This window comes from Cupressus sempervirens, chromosome 1 (genome assembly GCF_028749045.1).
Source record: "Cupressus sempervirens isolate cs-2001-9-10 chromosome 1, ASM2874904v1, whole genome shotgun sequence".
NCBI lineage: Eukaryota > Viridiplantae > Streptophyta > Pinopsida > Cupressales > Cupressaceae > Cupressus > Cupressus sempervirens.
In genome coordinates this window covers 810,558,422-810,578,252 of record NC_143118.1, presented here as the reverse complement: position 1 = coordinate 810,578,252, position 19,831 = coordinate 810,558,422, and the positions used below count along the sequence as shown (strand labels likewise).

At 37.3% G+C, this 19,831-nt stretch overlaps 1 pseudogene; it reads left to right on the top strand.

The window, feature by feature from the left end:
• The first annotated feature begins 12,518 nt into the window (after positions 1–12,518).
• The window catches only part of LOC149580343 (putative methyltransferase PMT7 pseudogene), a 40,204-nt pseudogene continuing 32,891 nt past the window's right edge, over positions 12,519–19,831 (top strand).

The window sequence follows — 19,831 nt, the reverse complement described above, 5'->3', positions numbered from 1 at the left end:
GAAATTGGGAGTGTCCAACATCAGATCTGACCTCACCATTGTATTGAAAATGTTGAACTGGTGAAAATCGGTTACAAAGCTGTCTACCCTAGGCCAAAGTCAATTGTGAGGCAATTTTTTTTGCAAACCGGCACCTAAAGGATCGATTTGCAGAATTGGTATGATCATTTCAGATCTGTACATTTAATTTTCAGATCTACATTTCTTTCATCTGCATCTCTGCTATTTTTTTTGGATCTGCATTATTTTTTTGGAAATTTTTTGGCCATAGGGCCATAGGAGAGATTTTTTGCAGGAGAAGATTGAAGCTTGTTGGTGAAAATCTGATATTTGCATCACATTTAGAAGGTCGAAAAACCCCTAGATCAGATTTTGTTTCATCCAAATCAGACATCTGAGGCAAAATCTAGAGCCATATGTTTTTTGGAGGTGTGGCGACAATTCAGAAAAAATAACAGCAGCAACAATTTTCAAACACTGATATCTTCCTCATACGGACTCCTTTTTGTGAGCAATTTTTTTTTTGTTTTCGGGTAGGATTTCATGATCTACACATTGGTGCAGGTGGTTTGAGATCTCTATTTTTGAATTTTTTTGCAACTCCAAAATCTTGAATTTTGCCACATAAATGTTTGGTATGGGCTCATCTGGACTCCAAATCAGGTTCTATTTTTTTGAAAGTGCATATTTTTTTGTCTACTTTCCAAATCTGCAATCACATTATAGGTTTTGTAGGCAGAAATACTACTTTTAGAAATAAGCCCTAAATTGGCAAGTGGCTTTCAAGTGCCAACATCATCTTTTTCAAGGGGGTTTCTTTGATTTTCTTTGATTCTTTGGAGGTTCATTGATTGATCTCATAGAGTCTTGTCAGATTTGTTAGTTTGGTATTAGACCACAATTGACAATAAGGAACTATTACAAATGGAGGACTTTGATAATTGACCATCTAAGAGAACATCTAGGATTGCTTCCTTATTTCTATTCAATGCCATATTTTGATTGGACATATATTATTAACCTTAATAAATTTCTATGTAAAAGTATGAGTAGGGAATCTTTTGGTCCTCTTAGATTGGCACATTTTCCTTGTGATATTTGGTGGTCTATTTGGGAAGCATATGGAGATCCATGTGATCCTCCATCTCCAGTGGTCTTTCTACATCTAGTCACTCTAGCTATGGTTTCTTCAACCTCAAATGAGATTACACCTCCAGCTCCTGTTGCTCCTACTAATCCTATTTCAGCCACAGTTGCTTCAGAATCAGCATAGCAAGATACTCTATGTCTTCCTACTCTACCTTCATGTGAAGACTTCCTTTCAGACATTACACAGTTGTTCGTGGAGTCTCACATTGAAGATGTGGGAGAAATTATTGATGACATTCATCTTCTTTTTGAGGCGAATATTCCATCCTTTTCCGCAGTGGCAGATTCATGTACTTTAGCACTGCAGGGTACTCATGGTCTTCTATGTGATGATATCTTGCTAGACATTTCAACTCTATTCTTTGAGTCATACATAGTAGACATGGGAGACTTTTATGATGATTTCTTGCTTCTCTTTACTGAGGCAGATTCTTCTACAGTTATTGCATATTCTCTACATGATCAATCCCTCCAGGTTGGCATGATTGTGGATTCTTATGTACAACATCTGCAGGAGGTCTCTCCATTAGTTGAGAAGACTATTAGTTTCCTAAGATAGGTTCTACTGCACTCCTTATTTGATCTGCACTTCTCTTCAACAGTTTTGGAGGAAGCCATCATCAGTATCGACACAGGGACTTTTGAACAGGTTTTAGAGACACTGATCATCATAGAGATTCCTTCTCCATATAGAGGACACGTCTCACAAGTACCCTTGCTCTTGTTTCTTCCAAAGGGGAGGAACATCATATAGAGGTCATGGATTAGCTTCTACATCGAAGCATTTCTCACTAATCAGCACACTACTTTTAAGGGGGGGGGGACTACCTCATCTCCTTCTCTTTTTTGGGGGGGACTTTTTCCTCATAGGAGGTTTTTTCCTTCTCCATTCTTTCTTGTATTTACATGGATGTATGTCATAATGGGGGGGGGGGGGGGGTCTTGATTACTCCATCCATCCATGCATCCTTATTTATCTCTCTTTTTGGGGGAGGGTTTTTCCCATGAGGTTTTCCCTCTTTCTCTGCTTTATGGGAGATTGCATCTTCATTATGTACATGGGTACCTACTATGTCCTAGTAGCTGAGACCCATTATGCATTTTCATCCTAGTTCGTAAGCTTAAGGGCATTCCCCTAAGTTGCACTTAGGGGGGGTGTTGGTGTAAATAAGTATTTACTTATTACACTTACTTAAGTTTACTTAGGTTACAGAATTATTTAATTATATTACATTATTATATTATTTTTATTTGTGAAACACTTAGGAGTTTGCACACCTTGTAAGTTATTATGTTAACAACACAGGAGTACGCAACTCTATTTGAGCACATGGTGTCTACAACATTGATTTGAGATTGTTGGTGTAAATAAGTATTTACTTATTACACTTACTTAAGTTTACTTAGGTTAATGCATTATTTAATTATATTGCATTATTTTATTATTTTTATTTGTGAGACACTTAGGAGTTTGCACACCTTGTAAGTTGTCATGTTGACAACACAGGAGTACGCAACTCTATTTGAGCACATGGTGTCTACAACACTGATTTGCGTGTCCCACCCTTGTAGACTTATCCTCACATCATCGCACTTACTTCCGTGCTTAATGGAGGATAATCCATATCTGGTGGACATGTGCTTGGTTGTATGACACTTCATGGTGCTAACTTCTATGCATTCTAGAAGCTCTCTTGTGGCCTTTATATTCAGGCACTCCAAGTGTACTCTTATTGAGAACCAAGTTATTGAATACATTGTTATTCTAATCATACTCTCTCCATTTTGGTCTACAATTGTGCTTGTGTTTGAGTTCTTAGTTCTTGGGTGAATTTTTCCCTTAGACAAATTCTTATAGTTTGGAACCAAAGAAAAGATGGTAGATTAAACTTTATATGAAGAAGAGAATAACTTTGAAATTGTAAGATAGAATGCTAAAGTTTTGTTTAAGACTAACAATTACTTGTAGAATGATGTGCTAAATTTTGAGCATAGAGGAGAATAGAGTTATAACCTAGAGAAGAGATAATATTTGGGATGTCAACTCCTAACCCTAAAAAAAATATGACAAGGAATCACCCTCCTGAGTAGATAATTGGAAGTAAAGATAAAGGCATAATGACAAGGAATAGAGTAAATGAGGAGATATATTTGATATCTCAAGTTGAACCTAAGTACACAAATGAAGAAATTAAAGATAATCATTGGATCCAAGCAATGAAGGAAGAATTGTATTAGATAGTAAAGAATGATACTTGGGAGTTAGTTCCTAGACCAAAATATAAGAATGCAATAGGAACAAAATGGGTTTTCACGAATAAGATGAATGAGGAAGGAGAAGTTGTGAGAAACAAGGAAATACTTGTTTGCAAAGGTTATTCACAACAAGAAGGCATTTATTATGAGGAAACATATGTACTTGCAGCAAGAATGGAAGCAATAAGGATCTTCTTGGCTTATGTAGTGAACACAAGATTCAAGGTTTATTAGATAGATGTTAAATCAACATTTCCAAATGGAGAGCTAGAAGAAGAATTTTACATTGAGTAGCTTGAAGGTTTTCCTCTATCAAAAGACAAATACATGGTATGCATATTGAAGAAAGCTCTTTATGGTATGAAGCAAGCACCTAGAACCTGGTATGCAAGGTTAGATAACTATTTGAAAAAGTTTGGATTTGCTAAAGGTATGAATGATAGTAACTTGTATTTGAAAAAAATTGAAGATAGTTTGTTGATCATTGTAATATTTTTTGATGAAATCATTTTTGGAGGTAATGATGAAGCTAGTGATAAATTTTATAAGGAGATGAAGAATGAATCTGAAATGAGCATGATAGCAGAAATGAAGTTTTTCCTAGGTTTGTAGATTGTGCAGAATAATGATGGTATATTCATTTCATAAGATAAGTACCTAAAAGATTTTTTAAAAAGGTTTTATTTGAAAGGTTGTAAACCTATTGGTATGCCTATGATAATTGATCACAAGTTATCCAAAAAAGATGAGACACCTACAGTGGAGCAAAAGAAGTATAGATCCATGATTGGAGGTGTTGGTGTTTGAAACTACTAAACAATAAAATGCTCAATACCAAAATGATAACACTCATATAACCTAAGGATCAACCAATTCCTATTAACAATTACATTAGTAAACCATTTGGACCCAACTTCAACAAAACCAAGGATGGTTTCCTACTCTTTAGGCTCTGCAAAACCAAGGTGGGTATACTTAGGGATGATTCTAATGCAAATTATTGTATGGAAATTATCTTAGTTTCATTCTGATTCTCATCTTCTATCCTTAGGCACATACATAGCTTACCAATTTCTTTAATACTTTCAAGTTTATATACATCCCTGATAAGCAGATCTAGTCATAATTCTCCTAGAGTTTTACAAGTATTTTTGGAAATAGTAGCTACCTAAGACTCAAAAACTAAATGTAAACGAGTGGTGACCATCATTATAACATTGAACAAAATGGAATAAAAATGACTTATAATTTATAATTGTTTTGACATGTAGAAGAAAAATTTACTTTCAACCATCTCTGATTTATATGACCAGTGCTTTATCCATTGGGAGCAAAGAGTCAGATATTAGCAGGACATCTTGTTCAATTAACTTGTAATTGAATTTATCAACTATAATCACCTATTTCCATTCTTATGAGATATCCTTTTCATAAACTCATGAATTCTATTGATTTACTAAAGCATTTACATAATCCATTGAATTAAAAGCAACACTATAACCAATATACAACCCATCCAGACTGCATTCAATCAATTGAACCTTATTCAAATAATCTCAAAATTAAAAAAAATCATGAAATGGAGACATAAAATGGTGACACAAATTTAGTGTAAATACCCTTTTGCATTATCCTTTTTGCTGACTAATACAATGACCAATAGAAACTCAATGAAAAACCCATGAATTCATACTGATGCTATCATTTCTATTTGTCATCAGAAAAGTACATAATTGGAAGTAAACTCAAAGACAACTACACATAACTCGACCGAATGTACTTTCTTGAAATTGGAAAATAAATAAAAATTTAGACCCCAACAATGCCTTGAAAACTCATTTATATAACATGAGTTGCAACAAGCAAAGGGCAATTGTGATTGACAGGTGTCCTTTTACAATAATAAGTACAACAACCTTTTTCAAAATATCTTGGATACCTTAATTCAAAAAGAAACAACAAAAAGCAGTTGCAGATGAAAGCTGGAGCATAAAATCTTTAACTTTGTCTTTTTCTCTAATTTCTCCCTATTGGCAAGGCTTTTATTTCTACAACTGCTTCCCAGACAATGACTTCTCTCTTGGTGGGCCACTTGTGTTAGATTGTGGTGACTGATCAGGAAAGTACTGTACATACTTCATAACTAGTGGTTATAACCCTAAAGCGGTTTAATACTTGTATAAAAGGGCTTAGGGTTGGGTATTTTTCATTATGTTGTGATGCGAAATTGGTTCTTGTGGCGGTATTGAGCTGTAAGAGATTATGGATTATAATTAGGTTGTAATCACTAGATTGTAATAAGATCAGACTTGCTGTTTGGTGGACGTAGCCCAGGGATTGGGTGAACCACGTTAAATCTTGGTGCCTTATGTTCATTTCTGTGTGTTCTATTATTTTCTGTTATTGGTTATATTTGCATGTAGTTTTTATTTCTGTCCATGGTTTATCCTAACAAGTGGTATCAGAGCAAGGTTGTCTTTTAGTTATCCTCTGCAGGAAAGTCTCACGGTTAAGTGGGAGTCTCATGGTTGAGTGGGAGCGATGGAAGATGAGGGTAAGTTGAGGGTTGATAAGTTTAATGGGCAGAACTTCCAATTATGGAAGATGCAAATGGAAGACTATCTATATTAGAAGGATTTATGGAAGCCGTTGGAAGGCAAAGCCAAGAATCAGGGAACTATGTCAGAGGCTGAATGGGATCTCTTGGACAGAAAGGCACTCGGAAGCATTCAATTATGCTTGGCACCATCGGTGGCATTTAATATTACAAAAAAAAAGACAATAGAAGATTTGATGAAAACCCTAGCGACATTGTATGAAAAGCCCTCCGCTTCAAACAAGGTATTTCTCATGAAGCATTTATTTAATATGAAAATGGCAAAAGGTGGATCTGTTGCAGATCATTTAAATGAGTTTAATACTATTACTAGTCAATTATCTTCTGTGGGTATCAATTTTGATGAAGAAATTAGGGCTCTCTTGATTTTGTGTTCTTTACCTGAAAGCTAGAATGGCTTGGTAATGGCTGTGAGTAATTCTATTCCTGGATCTAGTACCCTAAAATATGATGATGTGATCGGTGTTATTTTAAGTGAGAAAACTCGTAGGAAATCCTTAGGTGGATCTATATCAGGAAGTGCTTTAAATGCACAAAGCAGGGGCAGAATGATTGAAAGAGGCAGTAACTCAAGAAATCATGGGAAATCAAGAGGAAAGTCAAAGGGGAAGAGGTCTCAATCAAGAGGACCAAATGATTGCTGGTACTATGGGAAACCAGGGCACAAAAAGAAAGATTACTGGAGTTGAAAGAAAAATAAAGGAGATAAATCAGATGGAGACAAGGAGGCAAATGTGGTAAGTAAATAATTCGAAAAGGATGCTTTGCTTCTATCTTTAGAGAGTGTTGATGATTCATGGGTTTTAGATTCTGGTGCTTCATTTCATGCTACACCTCATAGAGATTATTTCATTGATTATGTCCAAGGGGATTTTGGGCTTGTTTATTTGGGGGATAATGAACCTTTTCAGATTGTTGGAAAGCAAAAAATTAAGATTAAGTTGCAGAATGGGAATCATTGGCTACTACATGAGGTAAGACATGTTCCAAAACTAAGTAGGAATTTAATTTCAGTAGGGAAACTCGATGATGAGGGTTGTGTAGTTACTTTTAATGATAAAAATTGGAAGGTTTCAAAAGGTTCCCTTGTAGTAGCAAAAGGTGTGAAAGTAGGCACCTTATATCTTTGTACAGGTCATATTGTTCCTTCTACTTTGATTGTTTCAGAGAAAAATGAATGTTCAGGAACAATTGTTGCAGTTGAGCAGGGAGAACAAATAGCTGCTATAAATTTTGATACAGCGCTGTGGCACAATAGACTTGGGCACATGAGTGAGAAAGGTATGAAAGTAATTCATTCAAAGAAAGTTTTACCAGGTTTGAAATGTGTGAATATGGATTTCTATGAAAGTTGTGTGTATGGAAAACAAAAGAGAGTGAGTTTTGTAAAGACAGGGAAGGAAAACAAAAAGGAGAAATTAGAGCTTGTGCATACAGATGTATGGGGACCAACTCAGGTATCTTCCCTTGGTGGCTCTCATTATTATGTTACATTTATTGATGACGCAACTAGAAAAGTATGGGTTTATTTCCTTAGATAGAAATCTGATGTATTTCAAACTTTTAAGAAATGGAAATGCTTGGTTGAAAATGAGACTGGTAAGAAATTAAAATGTCTCAGATCTGATAATGGTGGTGAGTATTGCAGTCATGAATTTGAAGGTTATTGCTCCACTAATGGTATTCATAGACAAAAAACTATTCCAAGGACTCCACAGGAAAATGGAGTGGCTGAACGCATGAACAGGACTATAATGGAGCGTGCAAGGAGCATGAGGTTGCATGTTGGGTTGCCCTTACACATGTGGGTGGAGGCTGTCAATACTACAATATATTTGATTAATAGAGGTTCCTCTACTCCTTTGGGCTGTGGTATTCCAGAGGAAGCATGGACTTGTAAGAAGGTGAGTTATTCTTTTCTCAAGACCTTCGGTTGTGAAGCTTTTTCTCATATAGACTCTGAAAATAGAACCAAGCTAGAAGCTAAATCAAAGAAATGTGTCTTTGTTGGATATGGCATTAATGAATTTGGTTATAGGCTTTGGGATTTTGAAAATCTTAAAATTGTTAGAAGTCGAGATGTCATATTCAATGAGAAAGTGTTGCACAAAGATCTGTTGCAGCAACATGAGAAGAAAGAAGATGATTATGTAGTGCTGGATGATACTCCAAAAGCTGATGTTCTAGCCATTCCTCATGATGTGCAACAACTGCAACAACAAATACCACACACACCAGTAAATGTTAGACGATTAACAAGGCAAATTAGACCTCCAAAAAGGTTTTCTCCCTCTTTGTATTCTATTTTACTTACTAATGCTGGTGAACCTGAAAGTTATGATGAAGCTGTGCAGGTGGATACTAAAATTCAGTGGGAGTCTACAATGAAAGATGAAATGGACTCTTTGCTGAAAAATAAGACATGGGATTTGTGCAAGTTGCCTGCGGGTAAAAAGGCTTTACAAAATAAGTGGGTTTATAGGTTGAAAGAAGAGGAAGGAGGTAAGAAAAGATTTAAGGCTAGGTTAGTTGTAAAAGGATTTGCACAGAAAAAGGGAATTGATTTTGATGAGATATTTTCTCCTGTTGTTAAAATGACTTCTATTCGTACTGTTTTAAGTCTTGTGGCTACTGAAGATTTGCATTTAGAGCAGATGGATGTTAAAACAACCTTTCTTCATGGTGATTTGGATGAAGAAATATATATGGCTCAGCCACAGGGTTTTGAGGTCAAAGGTAAGGAGAACTTAGTGTGCAAATTGAAGAAAAGTTTATATGGCTTGAAGCACGCACCTCGGCAATGGTATCTAAAATTTGACAGTTTTATGCATGAGCATGGATATAACAAGTGTCATTCAGATTATTGTGTTTATTTTAAGAGGTTGGATGATGATAGCTACATTATTTTATGTCTATATGTTGATGATATGCTTATAGCTGGGTCTAACATGGAAGATATTAAGGGGCTAAAACACCAGTTAGCACATGCATTTGCTATGAAGGATTTGAGGGCAGAAAAACAAATCCTTGGTATGAAGATTTGTAGAGATAGGAAGAATAGAACCTTGACGCTATCTCAGGCTGATTATGTTGAGAAGGTGTTGCAACGTTTCTGTATGGAGAATGCTAAATTTGTCAGCACACCTTTACTTGGTCATTTGAAATTGACTAAGGAGATGTGTCCCAAGACACAGGAAGAGGAGGATAAGATGTCCAAGGTACCCTATGCTTCAGCTGTAGGAAGTTTGATGTATGCTATGGTATGCACTAAGCTAGATATTGCACATGTAGTGGGAGTTGTTAGCAGGTATATGAGTCACCCAGGATTTGAGCATTGGAATGCTGTCAAGTGGATTCTCAAATATTTGAGAGGGACATCCAATAAGTGTTTACACTTTGGGAGCTCTACTACTGATTTACAGGGCTATGTTGACTCAGATTTGGCAGGGGATATTGATACCAGGCGGAGTACTACAGGTTATGTCTTTACTATTGGTGGGGCAGCTGTGAGCTGGGTTTCTAGGTTACAGAAGATTAATGCTTTATCCACTACAGAGGCAGAGTATGTTGCTGCTACAGAGGTAGCCAAGGAGATGATATGGCTTTAGTTCTTCTTGGAATAATTGGGACATCCTCAGAAGGATAATTATTTGTTTACAGATAGTCAGAGTGCCATTCATCCTTCTAAGAATTTAGCTCTGCATTCTAAGACCAAACACATACAGTTGCGGTACCATTTCATTTAGTCAATTTTGGAGGATGGATAGTTAAAGCTAGAGAAGATACATACCAATGAAAATCCAACATATATGTTGAAAAAGGTTGTAACAAGGGAGAAGCTGAACTCCTCTTCAGCTTCAGTTGGTCTTTTAGATTGAACATGAATAAAAGAACAACAGAGTCCAGGGTGGTTTGATCCAGTGGGAGCCCCATGTGGTAGTTGTATTGCTACAGGATCAGTCTCCAAGTGGGAGATTTTTGTTTAAGTGTGGAGCTTGATCAATCCCCATGTGGGAGATTGTTAGATTGTAGTGATTGATCAAGAAAGTACTGTACATACTTCATAACAAAATTTTTTTTTGGGCCGTGGCTGACATGGTAGTTGACATATTATGGCCGACATATGGCCAACATGTTATAACCCTAAAGTGGTTTAATACTTGTATAAAAGGGCTTAGGGTTGGGTATTTTTCATTATGTTGTGATGCAAAATTGGTTCTTGCGGCGGTATTGAGCTATAAGGGATTACAGATTGTAATCAGGTTGTAATCACTGGATTGTAATAAGATTAGACTTGTTGTTTGGTGGATGTAGCCCAGGGATTGGGTGAACCACGTTAAATCTTGGTGCCTTATGTTCATTTCTACGTGTTCTATTATTTTCTATTATTGGTTATATTTTCATGTAGTTTTTATTTCTGTCCGTGGTTTATCCTAACAACTTGCATGTCTTGGTTGTTGCTAGTTCACTAACAAATTTTTGCCAGCTAGCATTAGTGATTAGTTTCCCTTCTATGGTAAACCTATTCATTTCAATTTCAACCTTGAATAGGGCATCAATAAGTTCATTAAAAACACATTCACCAATATCACCTTGGAAAATGGATGCCACCTGTGACAAGTCTACAATATGGTCAAAAGAATTAGACCATTCATTGAAATCCTTTACTTTACCATCAGAATCAAGGATAGAAAGAATTAAAGAATGAAAACCACTTGTTAATACTTTGACTTTACTCTGTATTGCTACTAGTTTCCCTGTGAAAAATTGCAACAAATCTTTCACCTTGTCCATGCCTTCTTTTACAGTAATAACTTTATCTGGCAGATCTGGCTTTTTTGCTAACAATGTTATCAATCTATCAAAGAATTGCATATATGATCCCCATTGTTGGAAGATTGGGTCAAGCCATCCTATTGAATCCTTGCATACCTATTTTGCAGATTGTAGATTGATGAATGCACTATAGGCATCTTGAGATATTCTCTTCAAAATGCTTATTCTATGGCTTAGTACGTTCATCATAACATTTTTCTTAGTTGCACTATCAGATTTAGGAGCTTCTATTTCCATATTGACCACAGGCACTGGCACTGTTACCCCTATAGGTATCTCTTCTATTTGGCCCTCTACTTCTACAATGTGTCTTTCTTCTTCCACTTTCCTTGGTGCAGGTTCTACCTCTATTGCAGACTTGAGTTGCTCTTTGAGGGATGACACTTCTATTTCTAAATTTTGGATTTTCCCCTCCAACTCTTCTATTCTCTATTTCTGTACATAGCTCATCTTGAGCTCCTCTTCATACAATTTCCTGATATCTAGACACTCATTGTAGATTGCAGCTAACCTGTCCTCAATTTGATCTACTTTTGCCTCATTCATGAGTGTAAAGTGTTTGACCAAGCTAGAAATTTCTTTTCCAGTAGTATTATCTAGTGTCCATACAATCATATTACCTTGTGCAGTTTCCTATATTTCCATCATCTTAGGCTTGTTTGTGTCAGGGGCAACACTCCACACTACTAGGATTTTTGTATCTACATTGAATCCTGACCCCCTCTTCAGTCCCTCACTACCACTAGCATCATAGTTGATGGATTTGTCTTGTCTCCTTATCTGATTAAGAACAAAGGCCCTCTCAATATCCCAATTTGGTATTAGAATCATACCACTCCTGTGTACTCATTCCCTAGCATCTGCAAGGGTCATTGTTTCACTATCCAAGTCATAGGCAAGCAGTTTATCCACTAATTCTTTATTTTTCTTAGGATCTTCTCCTAGCATAAGGCCTAATGTGAGCTCATTTTATTTTATTTTATAAAGAAAACTTTAAAATTCTGATGATTTGATGAAATCATCATCTTCCATAAACTTTTCAGATTGGATGAGCCAGTCATCCAATATTGGTGCTGCAATTTGGAGATCACTAGAGGCTTTTCCTACCTCTATAGCCTGTTACCTCTGGTTTTACCACCAAAGACTCAAATTCAAATCCGCAACTTGTTCAACGGTTAGCCTAAAAAATTGTTATTTTAATGCCCCGACCCGCCAAAGTTTCTCTTTCGTCAGATTTTAGATGGATCGATGGTCGGCGCAATCTCGTCATCGGAAGTTGCATGGGAGATAGTATCCGTGACATCCTGCCCGATTGACACGTGTTTGGTGGGCTTGGCGGGTGGGCTACAATGGAGGGCAGGTCGGGAAAGTTTTTCAGCGCTGCAGGTGCTATGACGCTATCGCACGCCAACCGAAAAGTCTCCATGGAGACATAGCGCCCAGTGGAGATGCTCACGTCGGTGGGCTGGTCACGTTGCTGAAAAAATGTTGGGACTGTCAGGTAAAGTTTGGCAGGCCAGAGAAAATAAACAGTGAGAGCTTCAGACAAAATATTGGGCCCCATTATGTACCTCATTTGCCCAAGTGGCGGAGCCCGGTGCCACGACAGTGAATCAAAAGGAACCACGCACAGATAGGGACATGTCATTAGTTGGGCGCTATGGCGCTATGGGAATTTAGCCTCAATTTACCCATAGCAACATGGTGCTTGGTCGACACGTGGTCACCCTGTGAGGCCAAGTCGCAAGATTGCCCGGTGGTGTTCCGCTGGGCCAGTAAGGAACTGCCGCGTGTAACTAGGCTGGAGTCTCTATCAGTACGGTTGGCACAGTCAAGATTTATGATCTCCACCGTCAGATTTGATTGCGTCAATGGATGCCGCCATCTCGCTATGGCGGAGATGCGCAAATGTTATCATGGCGACATAGTGCCCATCCGCCGCGTGGCCATTCTATGGATCAAGTCTCGGATTCACCAATCAGATGATGCCATGTGTATATGTTAGGACACGATGTACCACAGGCCTAGTAGTTTTTAGAAGGGATGGCGAGTGAAGTATGATGTCGCTCTGATCGTCAGATTTGCAAAGATCTACGGCTGGCGCTATCTCGCCATTGGGAACTGCTCAGACTTTAGCATCAGCGACATAGCGCCCGTGGGCCACGTGTCCTGGCGGGGCTGCATTTCATGTCGTCAGAAGCAGTTAGGATGGGATGACCGAAAAACCAACAGGAGGACGCCACGTATTAGCAGGCTCGGCAAATCAATAGAAACAGAGGGTTATGGGAGGTCAAGTTCTGTGACCATCAGATTAGAAGAGATCAACGGTAGGTGCCATCTCGCCATGGTGAAGCTGCAAGATTTTTATTATGGCAACATAGCACCCATTTACCACGTGTCATTCAGGTGCGGTGCGGATGCTGAGTAAAGACATCATAGATCAAGATGAGTCTTCGTGATCGTCGGATGAGAAAAGATCAACGGTAGGCGCCATGTCACCTTAGTGAAGCTGCAAGATTTTTACCATGGCGACATCGTGCCCGATTGACAGGTGTCCTCGCGGGTCCTAATTTTGATGTGGTGATTAGCTAACAGCTAGCGGTTAGATGGTAGGGTGACGCGATTAGTTTGGTGAAGGCGGTCAACTGCGGAAGGACTCTCCAGGTGGAAAAACAAAGGATTACGGTTGGCCCGCGTGGCCTAGTCAGCATATAAGAAATCGGGTCGACTAATAGGCTAGGATGATTCATGAACCAAGATGCAAAGACGATCGACGTATCTTGCGATCTGATCTTCACAATCATTTCTGACCTACCAGGAATGAATGCAGGACATAAGGACACTCCATCCATCCGGTCGATCCATCTACCATGTCAGGGAATGTTGTGGCACCGTTTCTATTTTCTCCAGGCTCTTCTCAGAAAGAAATTTTTCTCGGTATGCAGGCCAGGATTTCAATCAGATCCCCGATTGGATTCTCAAGATGGTTAAGTTAATGCCAGTAGGTAAGAAGTGAATGTAATGCGGAAATCTTTAGTTATGCTTGATCTATAAAGGCAATTTTGTGATCTGTTCTCAGGGTCGATTTTTTCTGATTTTCTCTGCTACTGCTTGCAAACTTGCAGTGTAAAATCCCTTTGTCTCTGAGCCATGTAATAGCCTGTATCATCTCTTTCAGCCATCAGTGGGAATGTGCATCACTTTGCCTCCCATTGGTGTATTGTTGAGATCAATGATCTGCATACTGTATCTATCTTTGGCCTATTGGATAATACATAAGTGAAATCTCCTTTTCCTAGTGTCATTCGGTTGGTTTTTCTAATCTGTATGTGATTATTGATCGATATAAGTCTAGATGTGTATGACTTTTTTAGGTTATTCTGGTTTTGTAGCATATATACGGGCAGGAATGAGTCTGAACACTCTGTTTTGGTGCATCACCGCCTTAGATTAGACTAGGTAGATTTTCTTTAACGCTCTCTTTCTCCCTTTCCCTTCTGAGAATAGATAGGTGTGCCCTAACAGTAAGAGGAAGTCGGCCTTCTCCGGAGACTCAACCTCGTAGTTCAAGTCCCACAACTTGGAGGTTGTTTCCATGTTTCACTAGGTTGTCCTCGTGCATAGGCCTTGGACAAGGGTGCAAACCTAAGTGACAACATAGCCCTTTGATGTAAATAATTTTTCCTAATATCAAAAAAATACTCATCATTCCTTGGCATCAATTATAAGGCTCTACTTACAATCCTCTCTAAGATGTGCATTGTTTTCTACCTTTTATTGCCGTTTGGAACCCATGTTGAAGATGATGGTTGCTCCTTCTCCAACTCAACCTCCAACTATACATCTGGCTTGGGGGATTATCTATTTATAGTGGCTTCCTCTCCTTCTAGCTCATGTGACATCTAAGACATGATGTATTCAAAATTTTCTACCATCTTCCTCAAGTTACCACAGTAGGGAATCTCTATATAGAAACCTTTAAAATTAGGGTTTGTTCTTTTCATGGCCTCCTCCCCCTTCCTTATTTCAACATATTTTCCTAAGAGTGCATCAACCTCCCCTTTTGCTACTATGTTAGCAATTAAATCCTCCATAGGGATTGGCTTGCTTGGAGGTAGGATGTATCCCCTAATGGCCTTTACCTCATTTGTAATATAGTTTTCAGGGTCATACATCCTATAAGGCCTAGTAGCAAATTTGTATTGGCCTAGGTACTCACTCAACTCATCATATGCATTTTTTCCTATTTCAAAATCCCCTACCTTAAATGTTCTACAAACAAATGTGGGCTTGTGTAGAGAAGGAGGGATCATTTCTTTGTTCATCAGTAAAAACTACCAAAATAATTCAATAATGGCCAATCTAGGGGGTAGATATTTGGGTAGAATGTGAGGAGGCTGTGGGCATGCATATATTCTCATCAATGTGCACTCCTTAAACAAAAAAATGTCCCCGTAGTTATGATTTAATTTTTGTTTTCTCATCTAAAAATGAAGGTCTAAGCAGAGTCTTCAAAACATTTGGTACCCTAAAGAAAGTGTGGTCCAATTGCCTCATAATAATAGAATTGAACAAATTAAAAAATACAAGTGCATTTGAATAGTGGAAATTCTTATCCCAAATGCGAGTCCAGAGTTGCACAAGTAACTCACCGAATTCATCAAAATTTTGATCAATGAAGTCCTGGCTGATGTAACCAAAGTTGTAATATAAGATCAGGTGCATCAGTAGTGAATAATGGTGGAACTTGAAATCCTTCATTTCTTCCTTCTTTGCATTGACAATTTGGTTGTGCATGCTATCCATGATGAATGCCACATAGTCATACTCTTTGTGGTGGAAGGGGTCCGGTATGCCACATGCCATCAGGAATAAGGAACCATAGACACAATCCTCTGCACCATCAATTCCCAAAACTTTGTGTAGCCCATATACTATATTCTTGAAATAATTCTTGAATCTTCTCAAGGGCAAATGATCCCCCACCTTCTTTGGAATCAACCCTACCTTTTTTACATTGTAAGGAATGTGGGGTAGCATCACATTATTCACAAAATAGGTCTTATTGCTCCCAAATTTCCTTTGCAAGTCTTCAATGTCAATAGGCACATCCATTTTCCCTTCTAATCCAAATGCCTCTATAAAAGAAGTTCTATCTAGTGTGCACAAAAATCTCCCATTATGCCTTTGAAATGTCCTGGTGACTAGATTGTAGGAATTTATCAGTGCTTTTAGAAGGTCCACATCAACAAACACTTCTGGAAATATCAACTTTTCCATATTCCTGTTCCATGGGTTGTAGACTAGCACATTTTTAGTTTTGTTTTGGTAGAAATACAAGAATAGATTAAAATCGTCAATTCTAGGGCATTTTGCATCCCTGACCAGGAAGTAAGGGTCTTTGAAGATGTGGTCATTTTCAGAAATGGCATTCGATGACCCTGGAAGAATTTTCAACCAATCTTCAGCATGCTTGTTTGGTTTCTTAACCCTTGACTTTTTCTCAGTTTTGATAGCAACCTTCTTCCTTTTTCCTTTAGGCATGACTTCTACAACATCATCACCTTTGTCTTTGACCTCTATCTCTTTTGTAGGCACCTCCTCAATTTCCTTGTCAACCATTTTCTTTGCAAATTATACTTTAAACTCTTGCACAGTAACACAAAAATCCTAAGGCTATGGATACTTGTACAATTTTTTTAGAGCAAGAACACAAATTCTTCAGAATGGTAATATTTTGATCATTCAATCAAATATTTATGTTTTAATCGTAAAGTCTACCATCTTTTTTTAATAAATTCTACATGCATGAGCTTTTAATACCACCCTCATAGGCTGACAACAAGGAATATCAACCATGAAATTTGATCCTAATGTCCTTTTTAGTATTATATTTTACATGGCCATGGTGAATTTGTCCTTTTTTTTGAACTGGCATGACACCTTAGCCGCTTTCTTTTCAAATTTTGGTCTTTTGCTTTTATGCTGAGTCAAAATCTTTTAATCTTTGTAACCTTGGAAACACCCTTGGTGAGCCTTTACATTCATCTGGTTACACCTTAGAATACTCCAAGCATAGAAGCGTTAGGGTTTCTCTGGCACTATGTTGAAAATTCTTTTACACTCTTATGCAACCCGTTACACCATAGAATCTCAAGCCTTATCCTTGATACCTTTGTTCTTATGCTTCAAACCTTCCTCATATGAGCATAAAGCCTTTTTTACAACTTCCTCTTTACCCTTTACACTCACACGCACGCGTATCACCAAAAACCTTAAAAAACTTATTTATGTTGCTACACTCACTTTATTACTCAGGACATTGTAACACTTTTCATACCCATCCTATGGTCATATGCTTAAGGCTTTACCCATGGTATCGTAATGCCTCGTATCTTTTCTTTATTTCTCCTTTATGCTTTTATGAGTTCTCTTAGCCTCATCACATCAAAAAGCCTTTGCAAATGGCATCCTGCTCTTACGTTTCTCCTTTCTAGTAGCAACGTAAAGCCCTTTTTTCATTCCTTCATCTATCCTTTTACACTTATATGCTTAGACTTAACTCATAACCACAGAGAAAGGGATGAAATAGCTCTTCATTCATACACTTACCATGCAATCATAAAGGCGTAATGAGAAATTTCACCTTTCACTTATCAACAACCCAAATTGAAAATCAGAAAAATAGAAAAGACCATCGTCATTGATTTTAAGCACATGCAAAATGAAGAACTTAAGTCATCTACCATGCGGGTTGAGCCCATCTGATATGTATGACATGTCACCATTTGATTCACTCACATTAGAGCCCATCTGATAACTCAACAGGTCCCACTTTGCACAATCATTATTATAATATGGCTTTACGGTTGTCTGCAAGTCCAAGAAGTGAATGCATGTAAACACAATTGAACATCATTTTCATTCTTATGAGCTCCTTTTATACATAGAACTATAAAACACTTTATGCCTTCTCATAAACCATCCTTTACACCATGTTGGGGTATTACACCCTTACACCAGTCATTAGAACATAGGTGCATAGATCAAAACTCAATATCTTTCTGTCCCTCCACTCAACTATTTACTCATAATCTTGTAAAGTGACATGACACATCTCCTTTAACACCTTTTATGCTCACATGCTAAACACTTTAACATATGACTGGGAATACCTTTTCAAGCTTCTTTCACTCCTTCACTTAGCCTATCACCGTAAAGCTGTAATACCACCTTTAAAACATAAGAAGCTTTTATGCCTCTTCGCTCAAGAATCAAATGTATGATTGGGGAACCTCAAAATGATCTATTTTGCTACTATGAAAAGCAAAAATGTATCCCCATAAAACACAAACTCCTTTATGCCTTTATGCTACTTGGTGAAAAGCGACCACAAAAACATGAGTAAGAGGGTATTTCATTCTTACGTGAAATGCTACATTGTAAGACCATAAAGGGAAGAACTTAAGTGCTTTAAAAATTCTTTTACAAATTTGAAAAAGGCTAAGGGTTTTTTACACACTTAAGGTATTTCAATGACTGTGTTAATGACAAACCTTGAGAATTTAATAGAATTCAAACAACACATGAACTAGGGCAAGACTAGGGTAACCTAAAAATTTGAAAAATTATAAGGAACAAAACCCTAATCTGCATAATACAATGACTTAAATGATTTTTCACTAAAATTTTAAAATTTCTCTGCATTGTGAAAAATTAGACCAACATGAGGTTTACAATATCTGATTCACACTAGACTAGCTATAGAAAATGTAGTTGGGGTTGTAGCTAGATTTCAAGCTGATCCTAAGGAATATCATTTTGTAGAAGCTAAGAGAATATTCAAATATCTGAAAGGGACATTTGATTGTGGAATTTGGTATGTTAGATCAAGTGATTTCACTTTGTGTACATATACTAATGTTGATTGCATAGGCAATATGGATGATAGAAAGAGCACTAGTAGTGGAGCATTATTTCTTGGAGGAAGATTGGTTTCTTGGTTAAACAAGAAGCAAGATTGCATTTCAAAGAGTATTGCTGAGGTAGAGTATGTTGTAGAAAAAAATAATTGTAATCAAGTTATGTGGATGAAATAGATGTTGAAGAATATTAGAATTGAGATTGAAGAACTTGTTATCATTTACTATCATAACACAAGTATAGTGAGTATGTCTAAGAATCCTATATTGTATTCTATGAAAAATCATATATCTATTAAGTATCATGTGCTAAGAGAGAAAGCAATAGAAAAGGAGATCATATTGGAGTATGTAAGTACTAAGGATCAAATTGTAGATATCTTTATGAAGCCTTTTCCTAAAGATACATTTGAGTACTTGAGAGGTATGCTTAGGGTTATGACCCTACCTACTTTTGAGTAATTGATGTAGAGAATGCATTAGTCTAGTGGTACAAAACACTATTATTTGATTGGACTAAATGATGACACTTCCTGTATGGGGGAGTATATAGTATGTACTGAGTCATTGAGGATTCTTGGTATTTGGTATTGAACAGTGTCTTTGGACACTCAAGCTGGTTGATAACTTGGAGTAGTTGATTAGCAATTGGAATTTAAAAATTGGTACATTGAGATTGAGAACTTTGACATTGATGTTAATGGGGGAGAATATGCATGGAAAACATTTCATAAAGCATGGGGAAAGTATGTATGAGATGAGAAGAAGCAACAATAAAGTTCTACTTGGTATTCTTAGAACTTAGATATTTTTCATCTATGTTGCCATCAATGCCAAAGGCAGAGATTATTAGCATGAATTTTGATGGTACTACATTGGGGGAGTATCCTGAGAATTGCAGAGTATTGATATGTTGCATTCATGACTATGTTTGTCATTGATGTCAACATAGCATTATTTCTATAGAGACTGGTAGAGTAGTAGACAAAGATCTTGATTGTACAAAAAATGGTTTGAATGTCTGGTCATGCATAGTTATGGACATGTGCAA